Below are 19897 nucleotides of genomic sequence, written 5' to 3'. Positions count from 1 at the left end.
CAGTATTTAATAGCCGTAAAAGGGGCAGTAAACATTCTATAATTAGTGTTTATTTGAGGGAGTAAAAAACTGTTGTTAGAGGAAAATCTCGTATTGTTAGTGTTGGTAAGACCAGACCTATTAAATGCATCTAAAATGATTTCATGATTTAGTGTGCAGTATATTAGTAAAACCAATTTGAGCTGGAGCATGTAACGTAATGGTAGTATTTTTAAGGAACTGAAAATTAGTACTGCATGTGACATGTAACTAGAGAAATTGATGATCCTCAAGGCTTGATTTTGTAAATGTTGTAGATGTATTATGTGCGAAGAATATGTGTTTCCCAAAACTGAGATGCAGTATTGTAAGTGACAATGAATAAATGCGTAATAAAGTGAAGTTCTTATGCTTTGTGAAAAATATGAGCACGTTAAAATTCGTACTCTTTATCCAAAGGCATTTTTTTTTTTACACCATATCAGCATGCAAGTTAAACTTAAGTTGGGCCAAGGTCAAGTTTGATGCCAAGGAACACAACTTCATGTGCAGGTGAAAGAAGATGAGTTTGTAAGATGAGCGGTGGTGCGGATGCGGTGACACGTTGATGTGGATGAAAAAGCATAAACTGAGTTTTTGAAGGCTTAATGTGAAGTTTGCTACTTTTGCACCACGCAGATAAGTTGCTTAGGTCAAAATTTAGTCGGTTTATTACAGTATATGCATTTGCTATTAGTAAATATAGTGGTGTCGTCAGCATTAAGTATAGATGAAGTACTGGTTAAACAGTGAGGAAGATCATTAATGTACACCAGGAAAAGTAAAGGGCCTAAAAGCGAGCCTTATGGGACACCCTCAGCCCTCTCATGAAGTGTATGCTGAGTACAGCAAGCCTACTTGTACTCGGCTAGTAGTGACTGATGTAGTGTGTGAGAGTGAACCTCAGAAATTTACAACTTGCGTTCTGTTAGTCAAATAACTGCGGATGAGCGAAAGAGCTGGGCCACGAATGCCCAGAGCTTCTAACTTGTAAGAAAGACTATTATAACAGATTGTGCCAAATACTTCATTGAAGTCAACGAAAACTGAGCCAACAATATGGTTATGAAAACTAAAAACAAACATCGAGTTTTTAGTGACACTCTGTACAATAAGACAATAAATAAATGTCATGGCTCGATACAAAAACCTTTTAACAGTAACGAGTAAAGATTAAATTGCGTAGCAGATAATTACGTAATAGAATTACGTAACTATCTGCTACGCAGACAAAAAAAAGGAGGTGAACCCGACTGCGTAATAGAATCAGTCGGGTTCACTTCGTTCATTGTTTTTCACAATGTCATGCACCAGGCATAATTTTGAAGTGGCTGGATAAGGTGGAAGTAAGTTTTCAGTCAACAGGATAAAGTAGTGTCTGAAAAGCTTAATTTAGTAAGCAAGTGTTTACAAGTTTACCCGGTTGATAAAACTGCTTTCCTTACTTCGTATAGCTGTCTACTAATTTGTTATCACAATCGATGCTTCACCTTTCAGGCGAAACTGCTACTCTTTTCAAGTGGCTGGATATGTGCTTTCGAAATATGCTTGACCTGATATAGTTCGTGTTCTAGTTTCTGATGTTCCTATCGAGAGTTCTTGCATGTAGTCAATATTCTGTAAACTTGACAAACCCATTGAAGAATGGAAAATTCTTCATTATTTCTGCAGCTGTATGCATTTCCTTATTCTGCAGGTGCATAAAAGAAATGTGGTGAAACTAGATTTTCAATGGAGAAAATTAATTGGCACATGAAGTAAGACGGGGGTCACGTTTTTGAGTTGGTCAGCTTCATTTTCCATCAGAACATGATTCCTGGGTTTGGCATGGCTGCCTGGCTAATGTTGGGTTGGTCGCTATCTTAGCAGATATATTTGTAAATATATTATGTATATATATATATATATATATATATATATACACACACATACATATACAGGGATACAGGGTGTCCCAGCTATCATGCAGCACGATTTATATATATATATATATATATATATATATATATATATATATATATATATATACACACACACACATATACAGGGATACAGGGTGTCCCAGCTATCATGCAGCACGATTTTAAAAAAGAGGAACAGCGTTACGCGAAGCAAACCTAGTGCGTATTGTTTCCAGTACAGTGGAGTAGCCGCCAGTAATTTTTTCGTTACTGAGATTTAATTAGGTAATTGTAATTAATTATCTAACTCGAGAAGTACTGTGCTAATTATCAAAGTGTGGATGAGAAAGTTGTATAGCAACATGAAAAACTACCGATACAGCTCTTTATTGCTCAATACGTGCGACATAAATGCGTTTTCCGAGTGTGAAAGAAGCCCGCGAATACACGCAGAATTGCCGCGCGACTGGCCGCTCGAGGCACTTTGCGTGCATTTGCGGGCTTCCACCTTTTTCTCCCAAATCACCCCGCCAATCGGTGGCGTTGGCATCGCGACACTCGCGCCATCTCTCGCAATGCGCCGCAACCACTACGACCGCCGCCAGCGCTTAGCCACGCGGAGAAGCCGGATTACAGGAGACGCGTGAGGGTCGCGCATCCCCACAGATGACACCAGTTTCGAGATATTAATTCCCGAACTTTTCAGAAAAATGCATTGGCGTTCCAGTTAATTTTGTGCTTCAATGCATAAAGCGACGTTTTGTTTAGCACCTTACTGGAACGCCAATGCATTTCTCCGCAAAGTTCGGGAATTACTATCTCGAAACTGGTGTCATCCCGAGAATTTGTTCCAAGTGTATCCGCCTTGCGAAATCCACGGCTACAATTTGTAAATTGCAATATGGGCCATCAGGTAATTAGTTAAAAACTTAATTAGTGAATTTCTGTTATAATTATTCGAATACGCATTTCTTGTGCAAGTAATGTCCGCCTCTTCGAGTAGACCAGCTGATGAACTAGAATTGTGCTATCTGCCACAGGCAACCTTTAAGAATTTTTGAAAGTGTTCGCTGAAACACCCTGTATATATATATATATATATATATATATATATATATATATATATATATATAGGGTGTTCATTTTTAAATTTTACAGAATTTTAAGAAATAGCCTGTGGCAGGTAGCATAATTCTTATCATTGAACTGGGTTACTTGATGAGGTGGACATTAGTAGCACGAGAAGTCAAAACACATATTGCAATTTACGAATTGTAGCCAGTGAGTTTGCAAGATGCATCCACTTGAAATTAATTTCCATGATTACACCAGTTTCGTGATATTATTTCCCAAAGTGTGGGACGAAATAGATGGGTGTTCCAGTTACTTTTGTGCTTCAATGTATGAAACAGCATTTTGGTAAAAAAGGAAGTGGAACAACAGTGCATTTTTACGGCGAGTTTGATGGCGCATATCTGCAAACTGGTGTCATTCTGGAAATTCATTCCAAGTGGATACGCCTAGCTGACAAGCTCACCGGCTACAATTCTTAAATTGCAATATAGTATGTCATAAAGTATTTAACTAAGAAGATAATTAGTGGATTTTTGTTAATTAGTTGAATATGTGTTTCGATTTCTTGTGCTACTAATGTCCACTTCTTCGAATAACCCAGCTTAACAATAAGAATTATGCCACCTGCCACAGGCGATTTTTAGAAATTCCGATTCATACAATATAAAGGTTGTATGAAAGCACCAGCAAAGTGGCTTACATAATCCTTGTATGCTGACCAAGTATGCGCACCTCTGTTCTACGTTACAAAAAAAAACTTTCTACATAAAACCTGAACATATGTTGGCTCACAGGCATCTCTACAGCAGACCGATCTGTTTATTTTATTTTCTTTGATTTAGCCACTGGGGTTGTGCCCATTTTTGGCCAATCCTCCAGAGTGGGTATGTCCCACTGTGGCACAAGAGGTACAGAAACCCTAAGTTTTGCTTGATACATGTCGTACTTCTCTGTGCATACACAGCTGTCGTCGCCATTCTTCTCTTGACAAGCATCGTGCATCGCCTTCGTCCTTGTAACATCACTGTGTATGTCTCGCACTGTGCATCCTCCGCCTGACTTGGAGTTTGCATTTTAGCATAGCTTGTGAACGCTGCAGTGCAAAAACAAAAATTGCATGACAACTACTAAAGTTGTGAGCTTTGTGGTGGATAAACATAAATATTCCATGAGGTTAGGATGAATGTAAACGAGATTGTACACATTGCCGTTAGTTGTCAAGCATTTAATTAACCGCTTTCCTAAAGCTTTTGCTTCACACTGATTCCAACATTCGTATTGGATCTGCCCATTACTTTTTTATACAAGTTTGCATGTTTATACAAGTTTGCTAAGCATGCCTTGACTTAGCTTTTGCTTTGCCTTGCCTGATATGTGGGGTTAGACCAGCTAATCAGAATGCCCACAGTGCCTTTATAACAATTTATCAAATCTTTTATAAGGGGGCATGAAAGAAATTTAAGCTATGCAAGACTTGTATTAAATTTCACTTGAATAGCAAAAACTAGTTGTACTGTTGGTGAACGCGTGGTAAAGAGAGATGATGCACCAAGACCGCTTGCTGAAGTTCCTGCACGTACCAGCTCTCCGTGGCGTGGATTTGGACATTTGTTCGAGACTAGTTATCTTCTGTGAAAAAGGAAGGATTGCGTCACAATGCTTATCAAACACTCTAGCTAGCAAGTTACGAGAACTTGCTTCATGCTAATGGCGAGAATACGCGGTGCTGCAACGTAGTTCCTAGTAAATCAAATAGGGACCTTAGTTTCTAGTACAAGGAACACTGTAGACCGTAGACTCCGAACGGGTCTGGCACTGGTCGCGTAAAATCGTGCAAAAGTGAAAGTATCTGCGAATATGAGCCCAAGAATTTTCTGTCGTAAAAGTTTCACTGCGATATGTGCATGTACGTTCGTTCGTTGGTTGAATGTTCGACCGCTCTCGCCGCGCATCTTTCGTTCGTTTGTATAAGAGCTATTTCCATGCATTTAGCCTATACTGAACATCTCATGCTATGAAAACTAAAAACAAACACCGAGCTTTTAGTAACACTCTGTACAATAAGACAATAAATAAATGTCATGGTTCGATACAAAAACCTTTTAAACAGTAACAAGTAAAGACTTAATTTGTGCAATAGAATCAGTGCTATTGCAATTAAAATTGGTTTTGGTGCTGAAGGGAGTTAATGGTTCTACATGGTGATGTCTTGTTAGGCGAGATTTCAGTGCTGTTGGATATGGTTCAGCTGGGCAAAGCAAGAATTTGTTATGTTGAAGTAAAAATAGAAACTTTAGTCTGAATTTTTCATCGCAGTTGTATTGTTGGGATATCATGTTCTTTCACTAGCTTAATTGGAGAGTCTGTTGTACAATACTTGGAAAATATGAAGCGAATGGCCTTGCATTGAATTTTCTCCATTGCCTCTATGTTACACTTAGTGTAGGGGTCCCAGGCGGTGCATGCATACTCAAGTCCTGGTCTTATAATCCATGTGTAAGCTTCATTTCTGCAGGTGCTTGTTATAGTTTGTGCCTAAGAAAACCAAGTTTATGGAATGACGATGCACAGATATCGCACCTGTGCATCGTCATTCTGTAAGCTTGGTTCCATTAATTCCATAATGTGTTCATTCCAGCCTAGGGTGTTGGTAATCGTGACGCCTAGGTATTTGTATTCAATGGCTTCAGAAAGCAGTTGTGATGGAAGACTGTAAGGACAGAACAGAGTGTGTATTTTTGTTGTTATTCTGATAAAGACTGATTTATCAGCATAAAATTTCATATGCCATTGAGTGGATTACAAAGAAATGTTAATATGATGAGAGTCAAGGAGCACTTGATTCTCACAGCTGTTAATTTTGTTAAATAAAACACAGTCATCGGCAAACAATCTGATCTGAACACGTGCATTAATGACTTCAACAATGTCGTTAATATATATTACGAATAAAAGCAGACCCAGTACACTACCTTGAGGTACCCCAGAAGTAACAGGTAGTTCTCGGGGGCAAAAACCATCATGCTAACAAACTGAATGTGATTTGTTCAGTAAGAAGTGATCCAATTAATTATAAATGCAGGTAGACCAATGAACTGTAGTTTATGAATTAGTTTCAAATGAGAAACTAAGTCAAACGCTTTTTTAAAATCTAAAAAGATGACATCAGTCTGGCCTAACTTATCAAGAACGTGGACAATAGTACTATGAATTACTGAGGTCAGCTGCATGAGAGTCAAGAAACCTTTACGGAAGCCATGCTGATGATAAGACTGTTGTTATCAGTGAGGAACTTTGTTATATAATTGGCTATGCATTCTATAATTTTGCAGCACAATGATATAAGCGATACTGGGTGGTAGTTTGTCATAATAGCTGCATCACCTTTTTTGTGCACCGGTATAACATGTGCCGAGCACCAATTGGAAGGAAGAACAGCAGAAGAAGGTGATGTGTGTAAGATCATTACAAGGAATTTAGAGAGTATTTCAGCATATAGCCGAAAGAGCTTATTACGTATACAGTCGAACCCGGGTATATCGAACCCATATATAATGAATTATTGTGTATAACGAACAGCAGTAAAATCCCCATGAAAATTTCTGAATCAAATTTTTATTTTATATTTCGAAATACCTATATATTGAACTTTTTTGTGATCCCCTTCAGATTCGATATATCTGGGTTCAACTGTATTGTCAAAGTCAGGTATAGCCTTCGTTTAAAGTTTAGCAGCATAGAGAACAAGCCTGATGGTTAAATAATATCATGCGTCTTCATGCTGCGACATTCTACTCTGACTTAAAAGATCGGATGGATTAGGAAAGACGCTTTGAAAGTAGATGTTAAAATGCTCAGCAATGGGGGCGAAATGTGAAAACACCCGTGTACTTAGATTTAGGTGCACGTTAAAGAACCCCAGGTGGTCCAAATTTCCGGAGTCCCCCACTACGGCATGCCTCATGGTCAGATCGTGGTTTTGGCATGTAAAACCCGGGCGCCATAATTTAATTGTTTTTTCATGTTTATTTTCTATGACTGAGCCATGAACCAGTATGTGGCAGATTGACTTTTTTTTTTTAATAAGAATGACCAAAACTTTTGTGGGTCATTGCGCATGAAATAGGGAAAAATGTAGCCAAAGTAGCACTTTTTAGAGTGATCTACTGCTTGATTAAGCTTGGACTGCAGTGTGCTGAAGCACCTGAGCGTTTCAACCTTTTCACGTTTCTTTTCAAGTGAGTGAAACAACTTTATTCGGTCCACAATAGACGCGAGTAAATGCAACGTCACCTGGCTAGGCCCACTCGGGGACCATCAGGTCAAACCTGACGGCCCTCTCGCAGGCCCTCTGGACTGCCAGGATTTGAGAGGTCTGATCCTGGGCCTTAATAAGCTTCATCATTTCCTCTTAGGTGAAAGGGGAACCGGCAGAGGCGCAGCCCCACAGGACATGCTCGAAGTCCGCATAACCACCACACAGGGCTTGGGAACCGGTCGGGGGACATTGTGTGCAGTGCCGCAGGGCTCGGGTAATGCAGAAGTCTGAGAGTGACTGCCTGGGCCCTGCACACCGAGAAGTGCGGCAGAGGCAGGAGTCTTCTGATAGATAATTATGAGGAGAGGACGCGTTACCCGGCGCACGGTCAGTCAAATCTCGTGCAGCCGAGTGTGCCTTCTCACTGGGGTTGAGCGAAGCACACTCAATGGTTCCAAGGTGTGCAGGGAACCAGGCCAATGAGTGATATTTGAGGTCTTTAGCATTTTGGATGATACGTAGGGCCTGGGGAGCCACCATTCCCATCTGAAAGGCCCTGATAGCGGTCTTTGAGTCTGAATAAATCGTGTCGTCATGTACACCATCCGTCCATGCAAGAGCAATGGCAACCTGTTCTGCAAGGCTGGAACTAGAAGTGCGGATGGTAGCGCAGCTGGTGATTTTGGAATCACAGTCGATGACCACTGAGGAGAAGGCTTCTTCTTGAGCGTACGAAGCAGCGTCTACGAAGCATGTTCGATCCTTGTCCAAGCGGGCACTGGCGAGCAGAGCTTTACCCCTGGCTCGTCTTCGTCTTCGTTGTAGGTCGGATGCATATTGCATGGCATCCGGTGTATGGAAATATTGGATCTTACGTCGTTGGACAGCTTCACAGCATCAGGACCGACAACCGTGGGGTTGCGTGCCAGCATGCCAAGCATGGGTCAGCCTGCTGGGGTGCCAGAGAGTCTGACAAACTGAAAAAACTCTTGGGCTTCAACAATTTCTTCAAACGTGTTGTGGATTCCCAACTTGAGGAGGTCTTCTGTGTGCGTTCGGATGGGAAGGCCGAGGGCAAGCTTGAATACTCTTCTGATTAGGGCATTGATCTTGTTGCGCTCCGACACGAGCCAGTTGTGCATAGCCGTCGAATAAGCGAGGTGGCATAGCACGAATGTGTGGATAATCCGGATCAGATTGTCCTCCCTGATTTCGCGGTACCTGTTGGCGATTCTTCGGATCAGTCCGAGGGTGCTTTCAGTCTTGGAACAAATACGTTTGATGGCGGCTCCATTGGCCCCGTTAGACTTGATAAACATTTCTAGGACCCTGATAGTATCCACCTGCGAAACTGGGGAGCCGTTACCAGTGAATAATGTAATGTGGCTCTCCGTTGCTGGCTTCCAGGACTGGTGAGAACCACCTCTGGGCCTCTTCTTGTAGAGTAAGAGCTCGGATTCAGCGGGCGAGCACCTTAGCCCGGTGGGGATGAGATACCGCTCTGTCACATCGATGGCCTCTTGCAAAGTACCCTCGACTTGACCCTCGCATCCTCTGGGGCACCAGATGGTGATGTCGTCCACGTAGATTGTGTGGTTAATGTTCGGGATCTTGTTCAAGGCCTCTCGACAGGTTGATCATGGAGATGTTGAACAGCGTCAGGGAGATCACCGCCCCCTGAGGTGTTCCCTTTGGCCCAAGCTGAATTTCGTGGGTCGAAAGCTCGTCAATCTTGAGTCTAGTGGACCTTGAGAAAAGGAAGGAGCGCACGAAATTGTACGCCTGCTTGCTTACATGAAGGTTCTTGAGAATAAAGGTGTGCGATATGTTGTCAAAAGCCTTTTATAAATCCAAGCCGTGAATTGCCTGCGGAGGTGCATGGAGTCAAGGATCTGGTGCTTGATCAGCCTCATGGCGTCCCGAGTCGAGAGCCCCGACCGAAAGCTAATCATGTTGTGAGTATAGCATTCATTAGACTCAAGGTGGTCAGTGAGGCGGTTAAGCATGACGTGCTCGGCCATCTTCCCGACACACGACGTCAGGGAGATGGGCCTTAGATAGTCAATGCTTGGCGCCTTACCTGGCTTGGGTATGAGTACTTTGTAGACTGCTTTCCAGCTCTTGGGAATGAGGCCGCTGCGCTAGATTTCATTTATCTCGTCTGCAAGAAACTCTATTGAGTCGTCGTCGTGATGCTTGAGCAATTTGTTGGTGACCCTGTCGGGCCCAGGGGCAGATCTGCCATTGAGAGATGCGAGAACCCACTTGACCTCAGCCACGGTAAAATCCTCGTCCATCGATGGCGCGTCGCGCCCTCCGTACTTTTCTAGTGTAAAATTTATCTCGTCATCCAGGGATTGTGTTTAGGTGTCTGCTTTGTTTTGTTTGGAATAAATGTATTCAGACAATACCAGCATAACTCTGAGTTTCTCTCACAATTCAGAGGCTTAAGCACCCTAAAAGCTACTAAGTTCCAGGTCAAGATAGCCTAATATACCCTCATCCAGAGCACAAGAGAAATCTTTTACAGAGAAGAATTTTCTAGGAGATACACTGCGAGCTTTGACGTCACATGTCACATAGACCAATGGTCAGAAATTCTCTGTTCAGCAGAGACTGTACCAATGCCAAGAGACATGCTAATAAAAACTAGTATATATATATATATATATATATATATATATATATATATATATATACATAGGGTGTTTAAGCGAACACTTTCAAAAATTCTTAAAGGTTGCCTGTGGCAGATAGCACAATTCTAGTTGATGAGCTGGTCTACTCGAAGAGGCGGACATTTCTTGCACAAAAAACTGAAATGCGTAATCAAATAATTACCAGAAATTCACTAATTAAGTTTTTAACTAATTGCCTGATGGCCCATATTGCAATTTACAAATTGTAGCCATGGAGTTCGCAAGGCGGATCCACTTGGAACGAATTCTCGGGATGACACCAGTTTCGAGATATTAATTCCAGAACTTTGCGGAGAAATGCATTGGCGTTCCAGTTAATGTTGTGCTCCAATGCATAAAGCGACGTTTTGTTAAGAAACTAACTGTAACTGCATTGAAGCTCAAAATTAACTGGAACGCCAATGCATACTTGTTGTTACGAACCAGTTTCAGTTTCTGTAGGAGGTGAATGCATCATGATACATTGACTCTATTTGTTTCTGCAATTGCTGCGACTGCCACAGGCAAGCAAAGCCAAAAGAAATGCGTGCAGCACCACTTTTTTTTTTTTTTTTTTTACTGAGCAATGTAATCATACCTAGCCTTATTACTACAACATCAGCAAATTTTGTTGTGTCATGGTGTCACAATGTCAATGATTCCAGGTCTGGCATTTCAAGACCAATTTTAGTATTGAAATATTTTATATTTCATGCTCGCTAAGTGTCATATCCTTTTATGCATGAGAAGCATGTGGTAGAGTTCATACAACTTCAAGAATATGCGTGGGTATTCCGGGGGGAGAGGGTATAACCAACCATAAAATCTGTTTTTAGATTTTAGCGTTTTAGCGTCAGGAAATTATGCACAGCCTGAGGAACAAGGCAGTGTAGCGTCAAGCATGGGTGACCGCTTCAAGCTATTTAAAAATGGTGTGGAAATTTGTGTTCGCATGTCATCTTAGCGTAACTTATTTAGCGTGTTCGGACACTTGCCAGTACTTTTTGCAGGGTTTAAAGGGATTGTACCTTCATTTTAAAGAAACATAAAGAAAGTTTAATTTTTTAAAGAAACATAATGCGACATGCAACACAAAAAATATTCAGCCTTGGATGATAGAAACATGTCAAAGATATTACGAATCGCAGATTATGAAAAACAGGCTACCGAAATGATTAAATATGCTAAATAATAGAAACACCAAACTTGAAAATGTCACCTTTATGGAGTTACGCATTCATTTCAGTACATTCTTGTCCACACCTTACTTTTAATTGGCTTTCAATTTTTCCATTTGATTCTTTTGGTGTTATTTCGTTGCTGTGTGCGTGCGCCGAGATTCTTTCATGCACATGAAATAATCTATTGATGTGCCACTCTAAAAGACCAACTAGACCAGCTGGTACAATGCTGTGTTTTCTATTGCATTGTGCATATTTAGGGTTCGTTTTTGGGTAAAACCCAATAATTCCCTAGTTTTGCACCCCAAACAAAGTTTATGAAAATCAGTTAAACCCGATTTCTCCCTGAATGTGTCCTTTCATAAAGGACTATAATAAGTGCAAGTGTTACAAAACTAATGAATGTTTCCCACCTTTTGTGAGCAGTTGGTCAAGATATATCACAATAACATTATTAATATATGAGTAATAGTATATATGCCTCGTTTTAACTTAACACTCAAGCGAAAACCGGCATATATGAAAATATAATACGTTCAACACTTTCCGACCTTGTATGACCGAAAGCTTGTTGCTTTTTTAGTGGCCATGTTTACGTCAACACAACAATTGCGCATTGCATCTCACTTCCCGCATGTCGTGTACATGTAAACAGTCGTAATGCACTGGGAAGCACACTAAGGCAGTGCTGGTGTTGCTCTACATTGTAAAAGGTCACTTTTGCACGATTTGTTCCCGAGAGGATGTTTACCCAACTATGTTATGTTGAAAAAAAGGTCGCCGATTTGTCTAGTTGGTATACCATTAATTTTGTTGCAAGAGCGTGTAATTGGAACCAGTACAACAGACGACAACAGACAAGGCTGAAAGCTCCGACTGGTCTTGGATGGACAAATATATGCTCCCAATGCCTATACTAATAATATATATCAAAAGGCCTCGTAAGATAAGAAAATTGTAAAAAAGGGATCGCCAAACCTGTTTCTATTTGTTGTTTTTGTTAACGTGGTTTCTTTTAAATGTCTTAATAAAACAAGATGCGAATTTGTAGAGATTAGTTAATCAGATTATTTGTGAGCAGCTCGATCTCTTTGCCATTACATGTTCGTGCGAGTGATATCGCTTGTTTAAATAGAATGTTTGTGTCCAAAAGGAGACCATTGCTTATGTTAATTATTTACACTTACCAAAAAAATCCTGAACAAATTCTGAACAAAAATTCGGTTTTGCTGCCGTGCAACAATACCCCAGATTTCTTCCCGGTTTTCCTCTTTAAAAATAACACATGAATTTTACCCCTCAAATTTTGAAAAGTATAAAACCAAAAAACAAAGAACCCTGTGTATATTTTGTACTCGCGACCGTGTTGAAACCGCCAGTGCGGGGTCCAGTGGCCTTATCAAGCTGTTGAACCGACAGCTTTTTTCTGCTGGACTCCAGCACCATGTATGCTCTACAATAATGCAAATACTTATTATTTAATGCAAGAAAATGACAAGTCCAAAATGTCATGTCAATACTCCTTTAAAATTAATGTATGCCAACCAAGCCACGAGTACAGCGATGAAGTGCAAGTGCTAAAAGCAGCACTGGCTCATGGGTCACCCATTCTGGTTCATACTACAGTGCACGAGACAGCCTTAAACCAGCAGTGAGGCGATAGAAGGGGAGTGAAAGAAATTGCGTAATCGCAGAAGTGTAGTGAAGAATCAACCTTGAATACTAGGGCTGGGCATCAATTAAAAATTTGAACTAGATTAATTGAAACCTTTTAATCAATTATTCAATTTGTAGATTTGCATACTCGAGCTAAAAAAAATAAAGCCATTGTTTTTTGTACCTTAACATTGAAGGAAAATTTTTTATTTGAATGGGCAGTTGCCTTCGATATCACACGAGACACACCTTACTTGAGTGAACGTATGGATTAAGCATATCAAATTCGCATAGGCGCAATCATAAGTGCAGCTGCAGTGATGGTATTCAATTGACCACTTGTCCCACTGGCTTGAAGTGCTACACACACAAGTGGGGTTTGTCCCAACTCCTGAGAGATGTGCACGTAGGTGCCGTCTTAGTGTGAGCATTGCCGACAGAGTTTGTGGTTCCCTTCCTTGCTGTTGAGCATGCAAAGTGGTGACGTAAGTGCCAATGCATGCATATTTTTACTCACGTGATCTCAACCAATCAATTTCTATAAAACGAAATAATCGTGACCAAAGCATTAGTATATTAAATTGATGGTTAATCACCCAGTGCTATTCATAACCCTGCCTACATCATTATAGTAGTCCAGACGTGCAATGATGTTGGCCCAGAACATTGCGATGTAATCACCAATGTGTCATCACTGTATCCTGTGGCATAACAGCCATTTTCAGTCTACTATATGTAGCTACTGAAAGTTGCGCATATCTCCCTGAATCTTTATTTAATGGTTTTGACATATGAAGATACGAGCCTTAGTGATCAGGAGGAGAGCAAGCAGGTGTTACCAACACCTGACAAGGGGTTGCTGCGACATACCATTGAGTCGCTTTAGACTCTTGGTCATACAAGACTTGCCTTCCCCATTAAAGAAATGAACAACATTTGGCGACTCATCATCATCATCAGCCTATTCATGTCCACTGCAGGATGAAAGACTCTCCTTGTGATCTCCACTTACCCCTGTCTTGCGCTAGACGATTCCAACTAGCACCTGCAGATTTCCTAACTTCATCACCTCACCTAGTTTTCTGCCGTCCTCGACTGCACTTCCCTTCTCTTGGTATCCATTCTGTGACTCTAATGGTCCACCGGTTATCCATCCTACGCATTACATGGCCTGCCCAGCTCCATTTCTTCCGCTTAATGTCAACTAGAATATCGGCTATCCCCGTTTCTTCTCTGATCCACACCGCCCTTTTCCTGTCTCTTAACATTAGGCCTAACATTTTCCGTTACATCGCTCTTTGTGCAGTCCTTAACTTGTTCTCGAGCTTCTTTGTTAACCTCCAAGTTTCTGCCCCATATGTTAGCACCGGTAGAATGCAATGATTGTACACTTTTCTTTTCAATGACAGTGGTAAGCTCCTATTCATGATTTAGCCACGCCTGCCGTATGCACTCCAACCCAATTTTATTCTCCTGTAAATTTCCTTCTCATGATCAGGGTCCCCTATGAGATAAACGTACTCCTTTACAGATGCTAGAAGCTGACTGGCGATCCTGAATTCTTGTTCCCTTCCCAAGCTGTTGAACATTATCGTTGTATTCTGCATATTAATCTTCAACCCCACTCTTACACTTTCTCGGTTAAGGTTCTCAATCATTTGCTGTAATTCATCCTCATTGTTGCTGAATAGGACAATGTCATCTGCAAATCGGAGGTTGTTGAGGTATTCGCCATTGATCCTCACTCCTAAGCCTTCCCAGTCTAAGAGCTTGAATACTTCTTCTAAGCATGCAGTGAATAGCATTGCAGAGATTGTGTCTCCTTGCCTGACCCCTTTCTTGATAAGTATCTTTCTACTTTTCTTGTGGAGAACCAAAGTTGCTGTGCAATCATTGTAGATATTTGCCAAGATATTCACGTATGCCTGCTGTACTCCTTGATTACGCAATGCCTCGATGACCGCTGGTACCTCTACTGAATCAAATGCTTTTTCATAATCTATGAAAGCCATATAGAGAGATTGGTTGTACTCCGCAGATTTCTCGATTACCTTGTTGATGACATGGATATGATCCATCGTAGAATATCCCTTCCTAAAGCCATCCTGTTCTCTTGGTTGGCTGAAGTCAAGTATTATTTAGCGACTATAGGCATCAAAAAAGCAACAGTACAGCGACTACCGAAGATAAATGTAATACGTAGAGGATACCAATAGAAAGCAAACAGTGTAAATAACACAAACTGTCAATAGCAGATCGCATTCTGCCTTTTTCCTTTCAATTTCAAACAATTTGCCCCATGACTACGCAGAAGCACAGTAGGTGCGAGGCTACAGTGTGTACTTACAAGGTTGGTAAGCACTGGTGAAGATGGAAGCCAGCCAACATCAAGCAAGGCACGTTGTCATCAGTTCACACAGTGGTGGCTTATGGGTATGTGCCACTAAATCCAAGCGTCATCTTCTTCAAGTAGCACGTAGCAATATGAAGCAGTCTACTATTTATAAAAACATTTATAGAAACTTTTTCTATACCTAGCCAATGCTTCTTTTCTGGTGTTTAAGTATTTCCAGGTGAGAGTTGTAGGTGCGGAGTATAATTTGAAACATAAAAAAGGGAATGCCTCAAATTGTGTGTTGAATGGCGGCAAAATGTTTATTCATACACTTGCCTTCCATAATAAGGTGTCAGAAGTAGATTGTCAGTTTCTCATTGCAAAGTTCATAATCTCAAGTAAGTCATGTTTAGAAAAGTCATTTAGTCGACTCACTTAATGACATTATCAACTGCTTGCACTGTGCTCTTCTGTAGCTTGAGTATTGCAATATCGTTGCGTCCCAAACAAGCAAACAGTAATGTAAGTGTACCTAAAAATGACATCCAAAAGCCTCTCAGTCAGCTATGATGGACGCTATAGTGGAATGCTCAGGATCATTTCCATCAACCTGCTTCCTTTCATGTGCACATAAATGTAAACGCATAAGCATTTGTGTATTCCACTCGCAGTGAAATGTAGCCAGTTTGGCCAAGGATCGATCCTGCGATCTCGTGCCTAGATGCCTAGCATGAGAACAAGAAGCCACTGCAGTGGTGTGCACCTATGTGGGGGGCGATTTATAAAATCTAGAGGGGTAACTTCACTGTGTGGGTATAAGTATACAGCCATATCTCGATATAACAAAGTAAACCTAATTTTTCTTGCTGATATCAGCGTGTAGCCAATATATGTCTAGTACAGTTAAACCTTGATATAACGAAATTCTCTGTATAACAAAGTATATAACTTTTTAAACCTTCGTGTTCATTGAAAACCGTGTATTTTGAACCTCAATATAACAAAGTGTGTTTACACACGATTTGAATAAAACGAAATTTCACTGCCACCACCATGCCGTTGTGAAACAATACCAAGACAATAAATGGAAACTTCCATGAATGCAGATGGTCGCATGATTTAATTACATGCGGCTGCTTGCGAACGCACCTCTCAAATCGCATGCCGCACGACCAAGAGCAACCGCCAAAGCAGAACAGCTTCATGTTCCACATAAAGTCAAATTCCGGACCACTATGTTTAGTTTTCACGTTTTCATTCGTTTGTTCAATTTTAACCAGAATGACCACTTCCAATTAATCAGTAAATTTGTTGTCTTCTCCTGTTATAGAAGTCTAGTCTTTGAAAAAAAAAACAACAACAACAAAAAAACATTAGTATAAATGTAGCATCATCCTTAACCCTTTGCGGTCTGAAACTTTTACCCACTTTCCAGCTGTCCCGGTCCGAAACTATTTTGCCAGTTTATAGTGCCTGCGATAAAAACCACAAACTGTGGACGAAAAACTCATAGGATATTTATTTTTTCTTTTGCATTCTGCAGGCAACTCCTCTACCGATATTTGAGCAGCGTGTGATACCGCTCGAAGCATTTTCTGGGTGCAGGCCAGGGTTGTTACTGCAGGTTTTGCAGAAAAACACAGTTTCCCTCCTGCCTCCGTTTGTTTTTCGATCGCTACAAACAGCACAGTCTGCTATTTCGGCCTGGGATCTTGTAGATGAAATGGCTCCTCCCATCTAGCCTTTCCTCGCACTCCTTCCGCGCAGACGGGCCCCGATTTTTGGCTCTAGCCCTCACGTCACCTACCAGCTGTTGGAAGAGGTTGTGGCGGTACTGCAGGTGTCACTGTTCTTTCTCAGCATGATTCTGCAGCTGTGTGTGCCTCAAAATAAAGCTATTGACAATGGAAACCTCTAGAACCTTTCACTACATGCGCCACCGTAAAACGCACGCAATGAAAAAGCTGTCATGCTTCTCAGCAAACCGGGCGAACGTGCTGAACAATGTGCTGCACCCTAGTGCAAAGAGAAGTAAACTTCAACAAACAAAGTTTACTTATCCCTCAAGAGCCATGCATCATGTTTATTGCGCATGAACGTGCTGTTCCGCGCGCAAGTGAGAACGCTCTGGTATCCAGAAGCCGTGCTGAACATTGTGCTGCACCCTAGTGTAAAGAGAAGTAAACTTCAACAAACAAAGTTTACTTATCCCTCAAGAGCCATGCATCATGTTTATTGCGCATGAACGTGCTGTTCCGCGCGCAATTGAGAACGCTCTGGTGTCCAGAAGCCGTGCTGAACATTGTGCTGCACCCTAGTGCAAAGAGAAGTAAACTTCAACAAACAAAGTTTATTTATCGCTCAAGACGTGGCGCATCGTGTATACAAAGAATGCGCACGAATCGCAGTGAGAAAAACCGCAAAATTTAACCCCCGAACCCCCTTGTCGGGCGGTGCCCGACAGCGGACCGCTACGGCCGTGTTGCGTTGTCGGGCCCTACCCGACACCAGACCGCAAAGGGTTAGAGGGATACAGACACAAAAGTTGGCGGGTGGTTTTTTGCGTCAGAACAAAAATTGAACTGTTGAAAATGATGAATACAACGAGCTGCTTTGAAAAAAAGAATGAGAAACATCTTTTTCTTTCGATTTTCTATTGGACCTTGCCTCCAAGCGGCCGCCGGCAGAAGCTGAAATTTGACATCAAAACACCCAACTATGGCCAATGTCGGCCACAGCTGTCACAGTGTTTCCAGGGTTGTCGGTCCCTTGCAGTGTTTGTTTAACCCCTTTCGGTGATCTTGGCGGGTGGTCCGTCTGAAACACTATCCCCGACAGTGCTCCACGCAGGTGGTGCATCTTACATGAGGCTTCCCGCGGTCATCGCTCGGTATTGACGCGTTCGTCGCAGCGGAAGGAAATGCCCAGACATTGCTGCTGTAACAGCATCGTTGGTCGTGACACGCCGTCGCACACGTTTCCCAGAGATGAGAAGGTGCATAAACGTTTGATACCTGCCTATTAGAGAGCTGTAGCTTGTCTGGTAATCGGGTAAACGCGGGCGTTGGGCCGTTCAGGTGGAACCGTAAACGTGAGCGGCCTGTATGGTGCTGTCACCTGGTGGGGCAGAGCTCAGACAAAAACAGCTAATATTGCAGTAACCAAGTGTATTCTACTTCGCTGCTGGTGTAAATCTTTGGCAACACGATTACGCCACTGCCGAAAATTTACACTAGGAAATGACCAATAATTCTTGCATAAGTGTCTGGTGCAGAGCGAAATATTTGTGCTACGGTTCGCGAACACCTGACCGGCACTTCCACGGCCACCTACTCTTCGTTCGCTTGATGCGAAAGGCTCGTAAACCGTAAGTGGTAATATTTCTTGGGAAGTTGGAATGGTCCTCGTCTTCAGACGTGTACTCATCGCTGGTAGACGCACCAGAACTCGAATCCATGCTCGCGATGGCGGCGTTGGCGCGCTTCGAATGACCGCAGCTGGCCGGCTGGCTATCCGATGAGGGTGTCGCGACGTCACACCTTCCAACTCTGCTGGTTGGGCGGCGAGGTGCGCTCTCACAAAAACGCCAAAAATAAAGCCATCGACTCAAGAATGAGCTAACTGACTACTTCTTTTCGGTGTAATCACACTCCGAGGATTCATTTTCAGAATTTTTCGTTAAATTTTCAGATTTTGTGTCTGTATCCCTTTAATACAAAAAAAGATATCAGACTTCATATCCCAAATCTTCCCTCCAGAACCTTTCTGAACGCACAAGTTTCCTTTATAATTTAGTGCTACTTTTTGATAGATGCCAGCTTTCCATTTCATCAGAAGATGGAAGATTCATCACTAAATGTTTGAATAAGTGCATATAGAGCATATACTTTTGTGCCAGTCTGTCATTGTTCAATTCCATTTCACCGTGAAAATCTTTTCTAGTATGATTGCATGTAAAAATTTCAGCTGCTGCCAAAAATCCACCACAGATAATTTTCTATACCGCACACGAACTACAGCAGACTACCATAAATACGATTTTTCGGTAAATTCGATAAGGACCAAAGGTCCCCACCGGTGCCCAGGCATTTCTATGGGCCCAAACGTTCATTATTTCGATCCGAAAATTCGCATTCTCCGGATAATTCGAACTTGACCAATCTGCATCCATACGACCCATATGGTGACCTCCAATAACGACCCCTTAGTGGCAGCGCCCGTCTTGGCGGAGCTTAGGGGGCAGTGAATACACTGAACACACATCATCTCCTGTCAAAAACTCCTGTTTTCGGCCTGCCCTAGGAAGATCTTCATGCAATAACGGTAGCTCACAATGTCCGATTGCAGTATTTACCCGATTCTAATGGGTGCCTTTGTTTTCCAAAGAAATTGGGCTGAAAATTGCCTGCGTGGTAAAATCAGATATGAAACCAAAACAGCCTTTGCAGCGTTCATACGCTTTACCGCATAAAGGCCAACCTCCATGGAGCAAACTTTCGCAGCGGAAAAATCTTGTGAGAAGTGCCATCGCATATTCGTCACCCCACACTCCATACAAGCGAGGGCAAATGCCGCAGATCGTGCTGCTAATGCTAGCTGACGTAGCCTGAGAAGAGTTATTGTGGCCAGACGAGCTCACCTTGGGCAACCGACAGAAGCCAACAGCTATGCTACGATCTCATTGGCACACGGTCTCAATTGTGTGTGACCGCTTCCAGTGGCGGCGTTCGCTCGGAACCGAACAGCCAGCTTTTGGATGTCGGGCGGCTGTCGCCCAGCACTGGACATAAAAAGTT

This window comes from Dermacentor silvarum, chromosome 1 (genome assembly GCF_013339745.2).
Source record: "Dermacentor silvarum isolate Dsil-2018 chromosome 1, BIME_Dsil_1.4, whole genome shotgun sequence".
In the NCBI taxonomy this organism is placed as follows: Eukaryota; Metazoa; Arthropoda; class Arachnida; order Ixodida; family Ixodidae; genus Dermacentor; species Dermacentor silvarum.
This window is presented reverse-complemented; position numbering follows the sequence as displayed.